The sequence below is a fragment of the Schistocerca piceifrons genome, chromosome 6 (assembly GCF_021461385.2).
Source record: "Schistocerca piceifrons isolate TAMUIC-IGC-003096 chromosome 6, iqSchPice1.1, whole genome shotgun sequence".
Classification (NCBI taxonomy): Eukaryota; Metazoa; Arthropoda; class Insecta; order Orthoptera; family Acrididae; genus Schistocerca; species Schistocerca piceifrons.
In genome coordinates, this window is record NC_060143.1 from 570,596,936 (window position 1) to 570,616,258 (window position 19,323).

Consider the following 19,323-nt stretch of genomic DNA (forward strand, 5'->3'; position numbering starts at 1 on the left):
TACGGGAAGATCCACTCTTCATCACTACCTCGGACGTGCTGTGTCCCATTGCTCGCGCACCGACTGTAACACCACTTTCAGACTCACTTAAATCTTGATAACCTGCCATTGTGGCAGTAGTAAGCGACCTAACAACTGCGCCAGACACTTGTTTTCTTATCTACTCTACATCTACATCCATACTCCGCAGGCCACCTGACGGTGTGTGGCGGAGGGTATCTTGAGTACCTCTATCGGTTCTCCCTTCTATTCCAGTCTCGTATTGTTCGTGGAAAGAAGGATTGTCGGTATGCCTCTGTGTGGGCTCTAATCTCTCTTATTTTATCCTCATGGTCTCTTCGCGAGATATACGTAGGAGGGAGCAATATACTGCTTGACTCCTCGGTGAAGGTATGTTCTCCAAACTTCAACAAAAGCCCGTACCGAGCTACTGAGCGTCTCTCCTGCAGAGTCTTGCACTGGAGTTTGTCTATCATCTCCGTAACGCTTTCGCGATTACTAAATGATCCTGTAACGAAGCGCGCTGCACTCCGTTGGATCTTCTCTATCTCTTCTATCAACCCTATCTGGTACGGATCCCACACTGCTGAGCAGTATTCAAACACTGGGCGAACAAGTGTACTGTAATCTACTTCCTTTGTTTTCGGATTGCATTTCCTTAGGATTCTTCCAATGAATCTCAGTCTGGCTTTACCGACGATCAACTTTATATGATCATTCCACTTTAAATCACTCCTAACGCCTACTCCCAGATAATTTATGAAGTTAACTGCTTCCAGTTGCTGACCTGCTATTTTGTAGCTAAATGATAAGGGATCTTTCTTTCTATGTATTCGCAGCACATTACACTTGTCTACATTAAGATTCAATCGCCATTCCCTGCACCATGTGTCAATTCGCTACAGATCCTCCTGCATTTCAGTACAATTTTCCATTGTTACAACATAATACGTGTTCCAAAATTCTACAAGTGATCGACGTTAGAGATATAGGTCTATTGTTCTGCACATCTGTTCGACGTCCCTTCTTGAAAACGGGGATGACCTGTGCCCTTTTCCAATCCAGACTGTAGCGCCTAGAGCCGCAGCCGGCAGTCCCAGTGACGTCGGCCCGCCTGCCTGGGGGGGGGGGGGGGGGGGGGGGAGGGAGGGAGGACCTGCTGCCCGCGCGGGACGAGGAGTGCGGAGCGGCATCTGGGAGCCCGGGCCGGCGGTGCGACTCCTGCAACAACGAGCAAACTAAACTGTCTCGTTCTGTACGGTAGCGAAACTGGGAGGGGGTCAGCAGTCCACCAGTATGCTGACAAGTTTGATGTGGACCATCACGTCTTCCTCTCTTCTGTCTGCCTGTTTGCGGGGGTTGGACAAACGTATGGAAACGTGCGGAGAAACGCATGCTTCAACGCAAACGCAGACGCCAGCCAAGTCTGCAAGTTGCCCTGTTGTACCGGGTGATCAAAATGTCAGTATAAATTTGAAAACTTAATAAACCTCGGAATAATGCAGATAGAGAGGTAAAAATTGACACACATGCTTGGAATGACATGAGGTTTTATTAAAACAGAAAACAAAAACAAAGTTCACAAAATGTCCGACAGATGGCACTGGACAGCAAAACGTCAGTGTCTGCGCATGACAATCGTGTATAAAAGGAGCTGTAATGAGAGAGAGAATCAGATGCGCCAGCAGTCGCAGCATGCTGTCGTTACCTGAAAAGGCGCCTTTATTGAAGCTGTATTATCATAATGGGGAATGTGCTAGTTCAGCGTTACGATCCTATCGCCATAGGAAGGGGATTCGAACGGTTAAAGGTCCGTTGACCAATGCAGCTGTGGCGCTGTGGCGAGAATGATTTCGAATTTCGAAGCCACGGGTTGTTTGGACAGCAGACCCCGTAGTCGCCGACCGAGCAGAAGCCGATATGCTGCTGAGACAGTTTAGGAAGAAATGGAGACTGTAGCGGGTTTGTCTATGCACGGGGGGTCAGGGCTCGTGCAGTCGCACGTCGCACCGGCATTCCATACACTACTGTTTGGTTGGCACTGAGGCGTACCATCCGATGCTATCCGTACAAAATCCATCCGCATCATGAGCTGTTACCTGGCGATTTAGTGAAGCGGAGGGAATTTGCGGTGTGGACGTTTCAAAAGATGGCGGAAGATGACGATTGGTTGCGTAACGTGTTGTGGACCGACGAAGCCCATTTCACGCTCCGAGGGTCTGTCAATGCCCACAACTGCAGAATTTGGGCTACCGAAAATCCTGTAACTGTCGTGGAGACTCCATTGCATGACGAGAAAGTCACGGTGTCTGTCGGATTTACAACATCTACCGTTATCGGGCCTTTTTTCTTCGAGGGAATGCGTGATTCTGGTTTTGTAACTGCTACCGTGACGGGTGAGAGGTACGCCGACATGTTACAGAGTCGCATCAACACAGCCTGGCTGATAAACACCTGCTGGAACGTACGATGTTTATGCAGGATGGTGCTAGACGTGTGAAAGATCTCTTGCACACGTCGTTTGGTGATGATCGTGTGCTCAGCCGCCACTTTCGTCATGCTTGGCCTCCTAGGTCCCCAGACCTCAGTCCGTGCGATTATTGGCTTTGGGGTTTCCTGAAGTCGCAAGTGTATCGTGATCGACCGACATCTCTATTGATGCTGAAAGACTGAAAGACAACATCCGATGCCAATGCCTCACCATAACTCGGGACATGCTTTACAGTGCTGTTCACAACATTATTCCTCGACTACAGCTATTTTGAGGAAAGATGGTGGAGATATTGAGCAGTTCCTGTAAAGAACATCATCTTTGTCTTACTTTGTTATGCTACTTATTGCTATTCTGATCAGATGGAGCGCCATCTGTCGGACATTTTTCAAACTTTTGTATTTCTTTGGTTCTAATAAAACCCCATGTCATTCCCATCATATGTGTTAATTTATACCTCTCTATCTACATTATTGCGTGATTTATTCAGTTTTCAAATTTATACTGACTGTTTGATGACCTGGTATTTTACCACGAACGTCCTCAGTTCTCTGCAAGTGTCAGTCGTGGCCAGAACAGCGTTCCGTCCACTTCTGACACCGTTATGCTGGAATTAAGAGGCTCGTATGATCGTTGCTTCCGTAACAAAGGCAGCCGAAATGTTTATTGTTTGAAAAGGCACCGTATCGAAGTCGCGGATGGTTATAATTAAACTTTCCCCATATAACGACCTATAACACGGTAACTAATTACCGTACGAGGACCAAACGTGGTAGCATTAACGTCAAGGACATGGGGAAGTGAAATAATGCGGAACCGAAACACTTTTAATGTGCTGCTACGGTACATCATACCATTACATACCGGTAGCATTATTGCCACAAAAGGGGCTCAATATGGAGCCCGTTAGTGTCCAGAAGAGTCTGAAAGGGCAGGATTGCATTCTGCACAACAGAACGATGCATGTCTGTAGGTATGCTGCCTACCTCTCTCGATACGCTGCGCTTCAGATCAGCACATGTGTGAATGTTCCCCTGGTAAACCCTGTCCTTCCGGTAGCTCCACAAGCAGAAATCACTTGGAGTGAGATCAGCTGATCGTGCCGGCCAAGCATTTGGAAGCGATCGGATGATAATACGACCGTTTCCATATGTGTTTCGCAGAAGAATGTGAAGTTCGCGAGCGATGTGCAGTGGGGCGCCATCTTGTACGAAAACTTTTGAGTTCAGTAGCCTGTAGGGTGGGCATGACTTGCTCGCGAAGCATATCGCAGTAACGCTGGCCAGTCACCCTGCACCTCTTTAATCCTTGCAGCGCCAGCCTTTTCAAAAATGGCCCAATGATGAACGTGGCCGTGAAGCTACACCATACGGTGACACGTTCACCATACAGGGGAATTTCATGCACGGTCACTGGAGGTGGAGATCCCCACTCAATTCTGTGTGTTCACCTCACCCGTAAGGGAAAAATGAGCCTCGGCTGTCCGTAGGATGGTCCAGGGCCAGCCCTGGTCAAGTTCATTCCTTGCGAGAAGGTGCAGAGCGAAGTCAACACGTCGTTGTGCGCCCAGTGGTGCAAGCTATCGTGGGATATCGATCTTGTATGGGTACTATTTGAGTTGCGTTCGAAGCACCTTCTGTACAGTGGACTATGGGATGTTCAACTGTCGTGACACAGCACTCGCTCTGCCCGAACATCGGGAATTGCGCGCAGCGTTGTTTGGCATAGCAACAGCGATTTCAAAAACCACCTGTAGTGCAGCCGGTCGTCGGCTTCCTCCCGAAGCGACGCCTAGTTCTCCAGCTGGTCCGAACTTCTTCACCATACTCCGCATAGCAGGTGGAGAAAGAGAACCCTTCCGTAATCCTGTCAGCCGGCGACATTCTCGAAGTGCAGCTGCAGCATTACTGTTGCTTTCATAATACAGCTTCACCAATAACGCCGTGCTCCTTTGGCCCAAGCTCATGTTGACACGTCAACAAGTGCACTGCGACTGGTCAGGAGTGAGAAACTGAGCCACGCTGACGGTTCACACCACCTGGTGTCCCACGATTACTATGAGAAGTCGCATTAGTGACGAGGAATATGTGACCATTTCGGTTGATCAGGTCCTTTCCACGGTTCAATATCTATTCCCCAATCCTCATGCTGTGTTCCAAACTAACAGCGCCTGCTCACACAGCTCGCATCGTCCGGCACTGGTTTTGTGAGCACGAGAGTGAACTGACCCAACTTCCCTGGCCACCGCAGTCGTCAGATCTCAATGTTATCGGGCTTTTGTGGTCCACTTTCGAGGAAAGGGCGCGTGATTACCATCCACCTTCCTTGCCGTTACCTGAACGTGATGCTATTTTCCAGTAAGTATGGTACAGCATTGCCTTGAAAATCATACGGGAGTTGTGTTTGTCTATTCCGAGACCACTGGAAACTGTTTTGAATGTCAATGGCTTCCATTGGCCGTATTTACGATTGGGAATGTGTTGTATTTCTGGTGTTTCCATATTTTCTGGTAACGGCTGTACGTTAACCCCTCTAAAACGGTGACAGACTCCCTGCTGCAGGTTGCCTCTGTCACGATTTACAGGCGCTGCAAAAATTTTGTTTCCAGTGCTTCATACAATTACTGACCGAATTAATAATGTGAATTGCTTTCGTAATCAACTCGCAAAGAGTAAAAGTCCTATGTTAATGGCCTAACACAATAAATCAAGAATTTAAGTTAGAAGCTGTGTATGTGTTTTGCGTAGCTCGTGGCGCGCATATTAGCCAGACTACGCTTATCCAGGGTTTTGTAATGAGAGCACTTCCCCGTCCAGCCCGCTGTGCTGTTGGAGAGGGAACGGTGGGCTTTCGAAGACGGGAGAGCAGTCTCGGACAGAACACACACAGGCTTGCATGGAGCTCCATTTAACATAGTGCTGCATTAGGAAATTCGAAAAACTTAAACCGAATATCATGGAAAGCGGTATTATGCTGTTACTGACTGCTGGCATAAGAGCGTACACGTACAAAAATCAAAACAAATTGAGTTTGCATTGCACCTGCATACACCACATTATATCTCTTAAAAAAATAATGTAACTATTTATTTAGAGGAAACACTCTCCTAGTAAATTTGTTTGTCCTTTGATTTACCGTTATCTGTTACTGATTTTTAGTGAAGTTAGTTTCTACGTTTAGCTTTTAAAAAAATACAAAAGAGATATAATAAGGAAAATAATGAATTTCTGTAGGTTGCCAATTACGTATTATATCTAGTTTTATCGAGCGCCAGGCTCCCTACAAATTACTGTAAATGCAATAGCGTAGTGTTACTCAGCTCCAGTTAACTGCTCTAAAATTATTACTATCACAGAAAATGGACAAGTTTTAATAAAATTATTTCACTAGATTCCTTCAGTTAATCTCACTGAATATTTTTACAAAATTTCTTCCGCTCCAGCTATCAGACATTGGGCTGTGAAAAAATATTTTTTTAAATGTACCGCGTAATGGTGGCTAATTGTTAACAGCCAGAGATCACTGTTACTCGCTTCGCAGCATCTGGAAACGTGCTAAATAATTTTCATTAAATATTCTTTTCATAAGATAAATGCGGCGTAGGTTCTTGCAATAACACACGGAGATCACTTTATACTAATATATTTTTACTAGGACACAGTTTACACCATTAAATATTTGCAATTACGTTACGACAGAAGCAAATGTTAGCGCAGCACAATAGCTCTGCTACCGTCTGTACATTACACCGATATTCCATCTTGTAACGTCGGTGACGCACAGCGGTACTTGGTTACACGTGTCCACTTCGAATGACGGCTACACTCCGCCTGAGCATTACACGACACCGCCCTGTCTATTCCCACAAAATGGGGCCGTATTGCGCCTGCGTGCAGGCCGCGACTCTACCACTTAAACCACTCTTTATGGTTCTGCTATTCTAATGTCATCGCTTCGTTGCGTGTTGCAGATCATTACTCCCGAATGTTTCTCTTTTTACAAACAGTAGTGTAGATTGTCTCTATGAAAGCTTGACTTGTTTATGATAACTGCACTACGGAAAGACCGTGGTCTAAATTGTAGATTAAATGTACCTACCTCCGAGATAGCGTGTAGATTCATGAGACCGACGGTAAAGTCGGTAATAAATCTCGCCCACGCGGGTTGTTGCCACGACACCACGAGAGCAGTAGATTTTCACAAAAAAATGGTTCAAATGGCTCTGAGCACTATGGGACTTAGCTTCTGAGGTCACGAGTCCCCTAGAACTTAGAACTACTTAAACCCAACTAACCTAAGGACATCACACACATCCATGCCAGAGGCAGGATTCGAACCTGCGGCCGTAGCAGTCGCGCGGTTCCGGACTGAAGCGCCTAGAACCGCTCGGCCACAGCGCCCTGCTATTGGTTACAAACATTTTATTTAGATATACTCTATGAGCTGTAATCGTGGGATTCAATTTCTCGCTTTTGTTTTCAGTTTTAGAAATTATTCCCAACGTGGTTAACATTTATTGAAAGTCAGAATCCCTCACAGTGAGATAATGGGTTTCGTGAGAGCTAGCTTTTCCGTAACCTAATCCTGTCAAGTCTTATTTGAAATACCGCTTCCACTTGATTTCCGACATTTATTAGAAGCAACCTTCTACAATTGAGAATATAAGAACTTCAGAATTGCAGCACGTCAGCAATAGTAAGAATCGAAAAAATCATGAAAAATCCACCTCGATTGCACAAGCTACCTGGTGTTTACCTAGGTTTCAGCGTGGGTAACCACGCCTTCGTCAGAAAAAATATAAAACAGCTTGCCTAAATAGGCATAGTCAAAGGCTAAAATCAACACCTACAGTGGCAACACCCCATAAAAATTTAGAATATTCCATTCGAAGCAGTATGTCAGACTACTTGACTTAGATAGCTAGTTCCCAATAAAAGGCGATGTGTTAATTAAAGTTAATCATTTATAGTACCATACGAATCCATCGACAACTTCCCAAATCCGTTGCCTTGACATGATCAGATTCGAGATTCGTTTTTCCCGAACCTAATGGCTATCATTAACTAATATAAAAAAATAATTGCGCCCAATTTTTATTTTGGTGGTTCTATAGCGAGTTTTGTTATTGAATGTTTATAGCTCTTATATAATCCCAACGGCGGTTTTCAATCAGCGGGTTATGAACGTGATTCGAAATATGTGCTGCAAACAGGGCCGTACATCTTCAATGTATTTAAAGAACAGCTTCTCAAAAAGCACCTAAAGCTGCTGTGTCTAGTACCTATTTCCTGACAACCAGTGTCGGCGTGCAGGGTTTTTCGCGAGTGGGAGTGGAGGGATGAATACCATTTATTAGCAAAAAGATTCCTTAAATGAAGCTGGACCTCTTGACTAGCTAGAGGGTCGCAGGACTTCCAGCTCAGGGGTCGCGCTGGGCACCACGGTTTCTCCAGTCATAAGCACCGATCTCAGCCTGCGACTAAGACATGTACAAGGCAGCGGCCCACTTACAGTGTTACCAGAGCCTCTAACCACAATGAACACTAGTTGACCCAAAATATTTGGTAACATTTTCGGTAATCAGCGATCTTGTAATCCATATAAAATCAGTGATAAAACAGTCTCGATTGCAATGGTAGTTTATTAAAATGACCAGTTTCAACGTATACGTAGGCCATCTTCAGGCAGCACCATCAATTGAAGTTGACGATGCGTTCAGCACCGCGTTGACCTCAGTAGCCGAGCAGTTTCAACGACTGATGTCAACTGGCTGTTGAACGCCTCGCCAACATCAGCTGATGGTGCTGTCTGAAGATGGCCTACGCATAGGCCGAAATCGGACATTTTAATAAAGTACCACCGCGATCTAGACTGTTTCTTCGCTAATTTCAAGTAGTTGATCCAACAGCAATACAGATTATGAGAGTACTGCACTTGGTTGAAACTGAATTAAACTTAAAAAAATCAGTTTCATTGTCTTTAAGCTCTCATCAACTTAGATTAAAAGAATTTAAAACATCTATCCTGACAGACTGATTGAAATTTCTGTCTATAAAGTATATCCGTGCATTAACAAAAGCTTTACTCGATAAAACAATAAAACTAATCAGAAATGAAATTTGAATTTAATTAATTTTGTCCCTTTGGACAGAAATCACTCACATACACGTAAACCAAATACAACAGACATACACACACACACACACACACACACACACACACACACACACACACACACACACACACACACTGGACATCAACACCTACAAACTATACTCGTGCTACACAATTACAAATGTCAACTCCATCGACTTATTACACAGCATAGCGCTTTAACTTGTTACTGCCCAAACACCACAACCCAAACAAATCGCGCAGCTGTATTTCATGGCTGAGCGCTACAGAATTCATGCTTAACAGCATTACTTATGATTTAAGTTATCTTAAGCCAAAAGAAGTGCCGGCCGTAGTGGCCGAGCTGTTCTAGGCGCTACAGTCTGGCACCGCGCAACCGCTACGGTCGCAGGTTCGAATCCTGCCTCGGGCATGGATGTCTGTGATGTCCTTAGGTTAGTTAGGTTTAAGTAGTTCTAAGTTCTAGGGGACTGATGACCTCAGAAGTTAAGTCCCATAGTGCTCAGAGCCATTTGAACCATTTGAACAAAAAGACGTAAACACAATAATTTAAATTACCATGGTGCTCCACTTCTAAGACTAATAAGATGGCCTTTTCAGGCACCAGTCATTCTAGATCTATTTTTGGTATTGTGTTTTTTTTCCTTAGAATTCGAATACACACTGGCCAGCAGTGAAATAACACTCTGGCAATCGAACCTCAACACCTCGCTTTTTGCTTAGAATCATACCGGACACCACTATCACACTCTTCAAGTTTTACGCCCTATAAACTTTACGGTATATAACGCCTTAACAAATGTTATGATTACAGGGAAAACTCTCACTACATCACCCACGTGGGTCCAGACGCAAACGCATCAATAATTTAGCAAAACTGGATAGCCCTTTGCACGTCTAACAAACATTGGGCAGATATGTGTAACCACATTCCGTGTAATGGTGCAGTGCAACACTGCCGGCGCCTACCGCAGTGAGCAAAATAGGAAAACTGAACAAACCACAACCTTCTGTAACTTCGGCAAACCAGACCAGCAGCAACAAGTGACGCGACAACGACGGAACAGCCAGAAGGGCCACACTTCGCGATACCACTTCGGATCAGACTCAAACAACACCAGCCTTGATCCGCGTCGATCAGTGCTGCACAAAATCAGTAGCCCCAGCAGTATTTGTTCTCTATTGTCGCCTATGCACCAGTTCACGCAGTTCTCAACGTTGGCTGTCGGTAAGAGAATCAGACCACCTTGGACTACCGATGCTGATTCTACGTCAAAAGCGAACCCTCGGAAACAGTGAAACTAAAGGCTTCAGGACCGCACTGTAATAAAACGCCTCTGTAGACATTCAATCAGTATCACTTAGAAAGCGTGTCTGCTTTTGCATTATCAGTGCCACAGGTAATAATAAAAGAATTTCTTTAGGGCAGCTGAACGAACTAGGTAGAATCCGATTCCGAAAAGAACATTTCACACTCCACGTTACGACGCCGTAATACCGTACAGCACCTCGGCGTCTCCTAATCAAGAGATGATACGATAAGCAAGTCCCACAGCCAACTGCACCTGTTTGCTTGCACCAAGCTCTCCACACTTCTCACAGAGGGTGCTCCGCAGACTACAGCGACCACCTTAAACCCACCGACCGGCAGTGTATCAGCTGAAAGGAAGCGTGCTTGGTATGATACAGACAATTTGTATCAGTTACAACACGAAGATCCAGGCATTGTCGACCACGCTGGTGGTGGAACGGAACTCCCTACAGTAAGAACTCCTTACCAATATTGTGGCCAGCATGCATTGTCATCCGTGACCATCACACACCCTACTGAGAACAATGACCTGCCTTTTGTACTGTACGGGGGTCGTTATAAATCGCGGTGGCTTCAGAGAAAATATTGCTTTTGAATAAACGTAACACTTCTGTTTGTCTCATTGTGTATTTCTTTCAGTTGCCTTTCGAGCTGTAGCTGTTTTTTCTATCTGTGGTCAAGTTTTATCGAGCAGGTGTTGACAGATGTGAAAATTACCGAACTATCAGTTTAATAAGTCATAGCTGCAAAATAATAACGCGAATTCTTTACAGACGAATGGAAAAACTAGTAGAAGCGGACCTCGGGGAAGATCAGTTTGGATTCCGTAGAAATGTTGGAACACGTGAGGCAATACTAACCTTACGACTTATCTTAGAAGAAAGATTAAGAAAAGGCAAACCTACGTTTCTAGCATTTGTAGACTTAGAGAAAGCTTTTGACAACGTTAACTGGAATACTCTCTTTCAAATTCTGAAGGTGGCAGGGGTCAAATACAGGGAGCGAAAGACTATTTACAATTTGTACAGAAACCAGATGGCAGTTATAAGAGTCGAGGGGCATGAAACGGAAGCAGTGGTTGGGAAAGGAGTGAGACAGGGTTGTAGCCTCTCCCCGATGTTATTCAGTCTGTATATTGAGCAAGCAGTAAAGGAAACAAAAGAAAAACTCGGAGTAGGTATTAAAATTCATGGAGAAGAAGTAAAAACTTTGAGGTTCGCCGATGACATTGTAATTCTGTCAGAGACAGCAAAGGACTTGGAAGAGCAGTTGAACGGAATGGACAGTGTCTTGAATGGAGGATATAAGATGAACATCAACAAAAGCAAAACGATGATAATGGAATGTAGTCAAATTAAATCGGGTGATCCTGAGGGGATTAGATTAGGAAATGAGTTTTGCTATTTAGGGAGTAAAATAACTGATGATGTTCGATGTAGAGAGGATATAAAATGTAGACTGGCAATGGCAAGGAAATCGTTTCTGAAGAAGAGAAATTTGTTAACATCGAGTATAGATTTAAGTGTCAGGAAGTCGTTTCTGAAAGTATTTGTGAAACACGGACGATAAATAGTTTGGACAAGAAGAGAATATAAGCTTTCGAAATGTGGTGCTACAGAAGAATGCTGAAGATAAGGTGGGTAGATCACGTAGCTAATGAGGAGGTATTGAATAGGATTTGGGAGAAGAGAAGTTTGTGGCACAACTTGACTAGAAGAAGGGATCGGTTGGTAGGACATGTTTTGAGGCATCAAGGGATCACAAATTTTGCATTGGAGGGCAGCGTGGAGGGTAAAAATCGTAGAGGGAGACCAAGAGATCAATACACTAAGCAGATTCAGAAGGATGTAGGTTGCGGTAGGTACTGGGAGATGAAGAAGCTTGCACAGGATAGAGTAGCATGGAGAGCTGCATCAAACCAGTCTCAGGACTGAAGACCGCAACAACAACAACGTTTCTTGGCAGTGAGACATAATGCTAAAGTTACTTTAGAACTTAATTTCCACAACAGTGTATAATATACTATAAATCTGGATTCGGATTTCGCCAAGGGAAGTAATTCTGACCTAGAGCTTAGTTGACGCCATACGAATTACGTCACAAGCCACCATAATAAAAAGTAGCCGTCTCAGCTGAATTCTGGGCAGTTGTGGCAGGTTTCATTTACTTACGGTAGCTTCAGATGTTACTCTGCGTATCTTCTATTCTGATAGGTATTGTGGTGGCAACAATGGTGGTAGCCATATTAAGTGGAGCAATGTCTTTTTCTTCTGCGGTAAGTGATAATAAATGAACTTTCCACAAACATTATATTTTCTGTTTACAACGCTCAATATTATCTCAACCGTCAAGCGAATCTGTGGACCTGCAACCCTGTACAAACATGGCGATTGTGGATTTGACAATATATTGACGTAACTATAATTTATGTCAACAGGTAAAGACAGGTAGATCAGAAGAGCTGACCAATCGATAAATGAAATGCTCGAGGAATGCTGTATATCAGAGATAAACAACCGACGTTTGTTATGTCGAACACCAAAGCGATTCACCAACCTAAAGATATCAGCGTTGTAGAAATCTAGCTGTATCTGTGGAATAAATAGATTAAAAGTTACACTTAAATTTAAAGTTACACCTCACTCATCAGTATTTTCAAACGTTCTACTTCCTCTCTCCTCCGTGTGTAAAATGGACTTCATGTGAAAGTGGGAATGAAACGTATAGTGAAGCATCCCACCGCTGAACTCAAATTCGAATGATAATCTTGAAACACCACTGGAACACTGAATAAGTAATTATTGGAGCAATATACAGAACACTCCCAAAACAACAGCAGCAATAGATATTACCTCCCGAAAAATAGTAACATACAGATTTCAGTTGTGTAAAGGAGGAGGAAATTGTCTCTAAATGAATTCATTAATTATTAATTTTCAAGCGAGACCAATGTTTTACACGAAAACCGCCTGTATGGTGGCACCAGACTCGGAAGTAGCGATTTCGAATCATGCCATCGGAAGATGTTCATAGCTCCAGTATTTTACTCGCTAGGGCAGAAGAGGTGGTGTCTATTAGTTGATGAGCGCCAGGCTTTCTGTCAGGGTCATGATTCAAATTTCATACCTCTCCGTAGTGCCTCGTGGAGTGAGGACATGTGAACTGCTGATTTGACGTTGATCCTTTCGTCGGGTAGGAAGGTTAAGCTCGGCGTCGTTATCGCTAGCACGCCCTCTGCTTGTGCGAGAGGTTTCTGCCTCTAGTGATGCCTCTGGAGGATGGCATGTGAACAGCTGTGGCTGTGTTTGTCGGCTGTATGTTGCCCAACACCATGCGCACTTGTGTGTACTGTCTCCGGTGTGGAGGCGCCTGAAACACTGGGGCAGACTACCCGCTGATCGGGACTGTTGTGCTGGAAGCAGAAGTGGAAGGTGTACCGCTGGATATACCGGGTGATCAAATAGTCAGTATAAATTTGAAAACGAAATAAACCACGGAATAATGTAGATAGAGAGGTAAAAATTGACACACATGCTTGGAATGACATGAGGTTTTATTAGAATAAAAAAAAACACCCCATATTGCTAGACGCGCGAAAGATCTCTTGTGCGCGTCGTTTGGTGATGATCGTGTGTTCAGCCGCCACTTTCGTCATGCTTGGCCTCCCAGGTCCCCAGACCTCAGTCCGTGCGATTATTGGCTTTGGGGTTACCTGAAGTCGCAAGTGTATCGTGATCGACCGACATCTCTAGGTATGCTGAAAGTCAACATCTGGAAGCCAATGCCTCACCATAACTCCGGACATGCTTTACACTGCTTTTCACAAAATTATTCCTCGACTACAGCTATTTTTGAGGAATGATGGTGGACATATTGAGCATTTCCTGTAAAGAACATCATCTTTGCTTTGTCTTACTTTGTTATGCTAATTATTGCTATTGTGTGGACATTTATTGAACGTTTGTATTTTTTTGGTTCTTATAAAACCCCATGTCATTCCCCGCATGTGTGTCAATTTGTACATCTCTATCTACATTATTCCGTGATTTGGCTCTGAGCACTATGGGGTTAATTTCTGAGGTCATCAGTCTCCTAGAACTTAGAACTACTTAGTCCTAACTAACCTAAGGACATCACACACATCCATGCCCGAGGCAGGATTCGAACCTGCGACCGTAGTGGTGTCGCGGTTCCAGACTGTAGCGCCTAGAAGCGCTCGGCCACTCCGGCCGGCTATTCCGTGATTTATTCAGTTTTAAAATTTATACTGACTTCTTGATCACCCGTGGGATCTCCCAGCCGACAATTCCTAGCAATTCTTTCACGACACGAAAACCACGAACATCAACAAAAAGCGAGGAGAGTAGTGATTACTGAATATTGTTGAAGATAACTCCTTACTTAAGAATACCTCTAATAGCAATTCCATTGCAGATTGAAAAGAGACATCATGTAAATAATCTAGTAGGCGTGTGTCATAGAATGTGAACTGATCGCATAAGCTCCATCACACCATAATAAGTTATACAAATTTTTTCACAGCTCATGTTACACACTTCTGGAGGTTGTAGAGGGGACTTAGTAGATCAAGTTTTACTTAGAAACGCATGTCCAGAAACGTCATTCAACGACGTTACAGAGTGTCAAAATTACAAGCGCAGGCGTCTGTAAATGAATGTATAGACATGGCCATTCCATGACGATGTTACAAACTTTTTAGGATGATGGAGAAGGATAAATGTATCAATTTGATGTAATGGTGCCTTTACTGGAAACGAACGAGTCGAAAGTCATAAGGTAAATCCGTTCTGATACCTCTGGTAGTGGAATAGAAGTACCGGTACTGCTATTGCTGGGATTGTAAGGTAAACATCTTTGAGAGGTGGTAGTATGGACCAAAAAAAGGAAAAAATGTCTAGTAAAAATGGGCACGAAAATGCATACCTTAAGAGCTGTGAGCATTTGTTCAATAGAGAAAATGTGTTTCCCAGTAGCGAAGATAAACATGTGATCATAGCTCCTCAGGTATGTATTTTAGAGCCCATGTTTACTGGATTTTTTTCCTTTTTTTGGGTCCATACTGCCACCTCTGAAAATTGTCTAACCTACATTCTTAGTAGCAACAGTACCGGTACATGAATTTCATTGTCAGAAGTATCAAAACTGTGTTCGCTTATAACTTTCGACTCGTTCGTTTCAAGTACAGAGATCCTCACTTGAAATTGATAGATTTATCATCCTAGAAAGTTTGTAAAATCATCACGGAATCACCCTCTATATACATACAGGGTGTTTCAAAAATGACCGGTATATTTGAAACGGCAATAAAAATTAAACGAGCAGCGATAGAAATACACCGTTTGTTGCAATATGCTTGGGACAACAGTACATTTTCAGGCAGACAAACTTTAGAAATTACAGGAGTTACAATTTTCAACAACAGATGGCGCTGCAAGTGATGTGAAAGATATAGAAGACAACGCAGTCTGTGGGTGCGCCATTCTGTACGTCGTCTTTCTGCTGTAAGCGTGTGCTGTTCACAACGTGCAAGTGTGCTGTAGACAACATGGTTTATTCCTTAGAACAGAGGATTTTTCTGGTGTTGGAATTCCACCGCCTAGAACACAGTGTTGTTGCAACAAGACGAAGTTTTCAACGGAGGTTTAATGTAACCAATGGACCGAAAAGCGATACAATAAAGGATCTGTTTGAAAAATTTCAACGGACTGGGAAAGTGACGGATGAACGTGCTGAAAAGGTAGGGCGACCGCGTACGGCAACCACAGAGGGCAACGCGCAGCTAGTGCAGCAGGTGATCCAACAGCGGCCTCGGGTCTCCGTTCGCCGTGTTGCAGCTGCGGTCCAAATGACGCCAACGTCCACGTATCGTCTCATGCGCCAGAATTTACACCTCTATCCATACAAAATTCAAACGCGGCAACCCCTCAGCGCCGCTACCATTGCTGCACGAGAGACATTCGCTAACGGTATAGTGCACAGGATTGATGACGGCGATATGCATGTGGGCAGCATTTGGTTTACTGACGAAGCTTATTTTTACCTGGACGGCTTCGTCAATAAACAGAACTGGCGCATATGGGGAACCGAAAAGCCCCATGTTGCAGTGCCATCGTCCCTGCATCCTCAAAAAGTACTGGTCTGTGCCGCCATTTCTTCCAAAGGAATCATTGGCCCATTTTTCAGATCCGAAACGATTACTGCATCACGCTATCTGGACATTCGTCGTGAATTTGTGGCGGTACAAACTGCCTTAGACGACACTGCGAACACCTCGTGGTTTATGCAAGATGGTGCCCGGCCACATCGCACGGCCGACGTCTTTAATTTCCTAAATGAATATTTCGATGATCGTGTGATTGCTTTGGGCTATCCGAAACATACAGGAGGCGGCGTGGATTGGCCTCCCTATTCGCCAGACATGAACCCCTGTGACTTCTTCCTGTGGGGACACGTGAAAGACCAGGTGTACCGCCAGAATCCAGAAACAATTGAACAGCTGAAGCAGTACATCTCATCTGCATGTGAAGCCATTCCGCCAGACACGTTGTCAAAGGTTTCGGGTAATTTCATTCAGAGACTACGCCATATTATTGCTACGCATGGTGGATATGTGGAAAATATCGTACTATAGAGTTTCCCAGACCGCAGCGCCATCTGTTGTTGAAAATTGTAACTACTGTAATTTCGAAAGTGTGTCTGCCTGAAAATGTACTGTTGTCCCAAGCATATTGCAACAAACGGTGTATTTCTATCGCTGCTCGTTTAGTTTTTATTGCCGTTTCAAATATACCGGTCATTTTTGAAACACCCTGTACATTTACAGGCGCCGGCGGCTTCAACTATGACGCTCTGCAGCGTCGCTGAATGAAGTTTCCGGACATGGGTTCCTGTCTGAAACTCTATCTGCTAAGTCCCCTCTACAACCTCCAGAAGTGTGTAACGTGAATTCTGAAACAACTAGTGTCTACTGCTGGGAATTAACACTGGAACACCACGAATGTGGCATGGAACAAACATAAAAACTAGTGAAGTGTACTACATACTTGGAAAAGCAAATCGCTAGCATTTCGCCCTAACAGCACGAAGTGGGTAGGGTAAGAAATCCACGTTCTAGAAGTAAGGAGAGATTTTGCAGCGGGTTTATCATTCACGAATCATACTCGAATGATGGTTGTTCGTGAGAAGACAGTGTCGCGTTTCGTGTAGGGGGAGTAGTCTAGTGGGAGACATCAAACTGAGACCGTGGGACTTGATGGAGGCGCTGGTCTTCCACTACACGGTCACCCTCCAGTGCGACAGCATTATGTGATACGTTGTTGACAATATTGACTCATTTAGAAGGAAGTAAAACATTCATTCAGTGAAAACGGAAAAGTGATGTACTCTTGGATAACACTGCCTTAGGTGTTGTACAGAAAAGCGTGCACTATGCAGCAGGTTTCATATTCCAGAAAACTGAAGAAAAGACTGATAATCTCTACGCATTCAAATCCATGTTGAAAAGTTTCCTTGTGCATCACTCCTTCCAGTCTGTACAGGAGTTCCTCACAGTAGCTGAGAACGTTTCTGTGTAAAGTGTTTTATATTCGTACATTCATTCTAAACCATGGAGCACAGCAATCGTCCTTTCCTTTCAGGCTTTTTTAAAGCATATCTAGATTTCGGCTAGTGCCTAGCCACTATCAGAGTACTATTCCATAGTTTCAACACATGTCCTAGTACGTCAGTCCCCTGTTGTTGTGGCTTCTGTCACAGTTCATTCAAGACTACCGTTTAGTGAAATTAGGTTTCCTAATGAAAGATAACTTGATATATTCGTACACTTTCTCACAGTTTCTTCGTGTAATATTAATTCTTTCGTTTATGAATTTATAAATATTCTAATAAATATTGCAAACTACGAGGCACTGATTCGTTGCATGAAAAAGCAGCTGAGACTAGCAAGGTCCCAAGTAAACTGATAGATAAATAAACCAATAAATAAATAGATAAATCCGAGGAAGAAGGAAGAATTCGCTTAGTATAATGTCAGGAGACTACTGTGGATGAGGCAAAATCTGACAGCTCAAAGAAACAGCATGAATGCGCTGGACAGAATGAGCTGGAATATTGCCGTGGGACAAAACTATCCTGTTGTACAGCTTGCAGCGATGCTTCATATTGACCAACTCATGCAATCTCGTCAGAAGGTTTCGCTAGTATCTTATGGCCACTTGATGTAGCCTGAGTCGTCAAATACGTTTGTTTTGCAGCAAGACAACCTTTCAGATGCACAGTGTGGCTACGATTGCAACACCGTTGACTGTCAACACAGCGACCTTGATGTGGAAGAAGAGAACAGGTGGTCTGATGGCGATCAGCTGCACGACGCCACTGGACACAGGAGCGCCACCACGACGTCTTTTCAGACGAGTCCCACGATGTGCGCGTCAGTTGAGTGGTAACTCCGAAGAGAGGGGAGGTTGCCGGGTTATAGTCGTCATAACCGGACACTTCGTGAGATTGTGTGAGGAGCCATTGGCTACACAATGCGATCACGTTTAGTTCGCATACCCACTGATGTGGGCAGTGACCTTTGTATTTATGACGTGTTACACCCGGTGGCTGTGCCCAGTTTTCGCGGTATTCTTGGCCATCTCTTTCAACTAGATAACGCAAGACCGCGCGCTGCCATTGCTGTCCTGACCTACGTCTACCTCGATAGAGAGGGTGCTGTGCATCTACCCTGCCCACCAGCCTCTGCATACCTCTCAGCCACAGGAAACACTTGTTCGTGCAGCCACTACAGCTGCTGAAAGCCAGTTGCACATAAACTGTTGAAGTACAAATTGTAATCGATCTAGTTATCATTGTTTGTAAAGTCCGTTACTTTCACCTTAATTTTTATCGAGGCCTAAGTGTGTAATTAATAATTTCGGCGTTTGCAAGGTTGTGTACTCACCCCGAATTAGAAACGACAGTAACCGACCACACATCATCCCTGCTGGGTGTCAGAGTTTTCAGCAGCAAAATCCCCTCTGAGGACCAAAGCTCTGAGGTACAGGAGAGAGAGTAGCGCTGTAACACTAATGAACAACAAAGTTTTATACGTGGGACATCCACAGCTGCTCTGCAATGTGTCCACGGTAACCAAATTCGATCGAGGTTTTTCACAGCACAAGCCGCTGTACACTACAACAGTTTCGGGGTCTTAGCCCCATCATCAGGTGTATTTGAAATCTGGCAGTAGTAGGACAGCATGTCCAGTCCAAACAATTAGCAGCTAAACGTCTAACGCTAGTGGACATTCAAATATCATCCCAAATTGTGGCTGCAATGAACCCCAGTTTTCAATCGTGGTCTGGGAAAATGCCTTTTGTCTCAA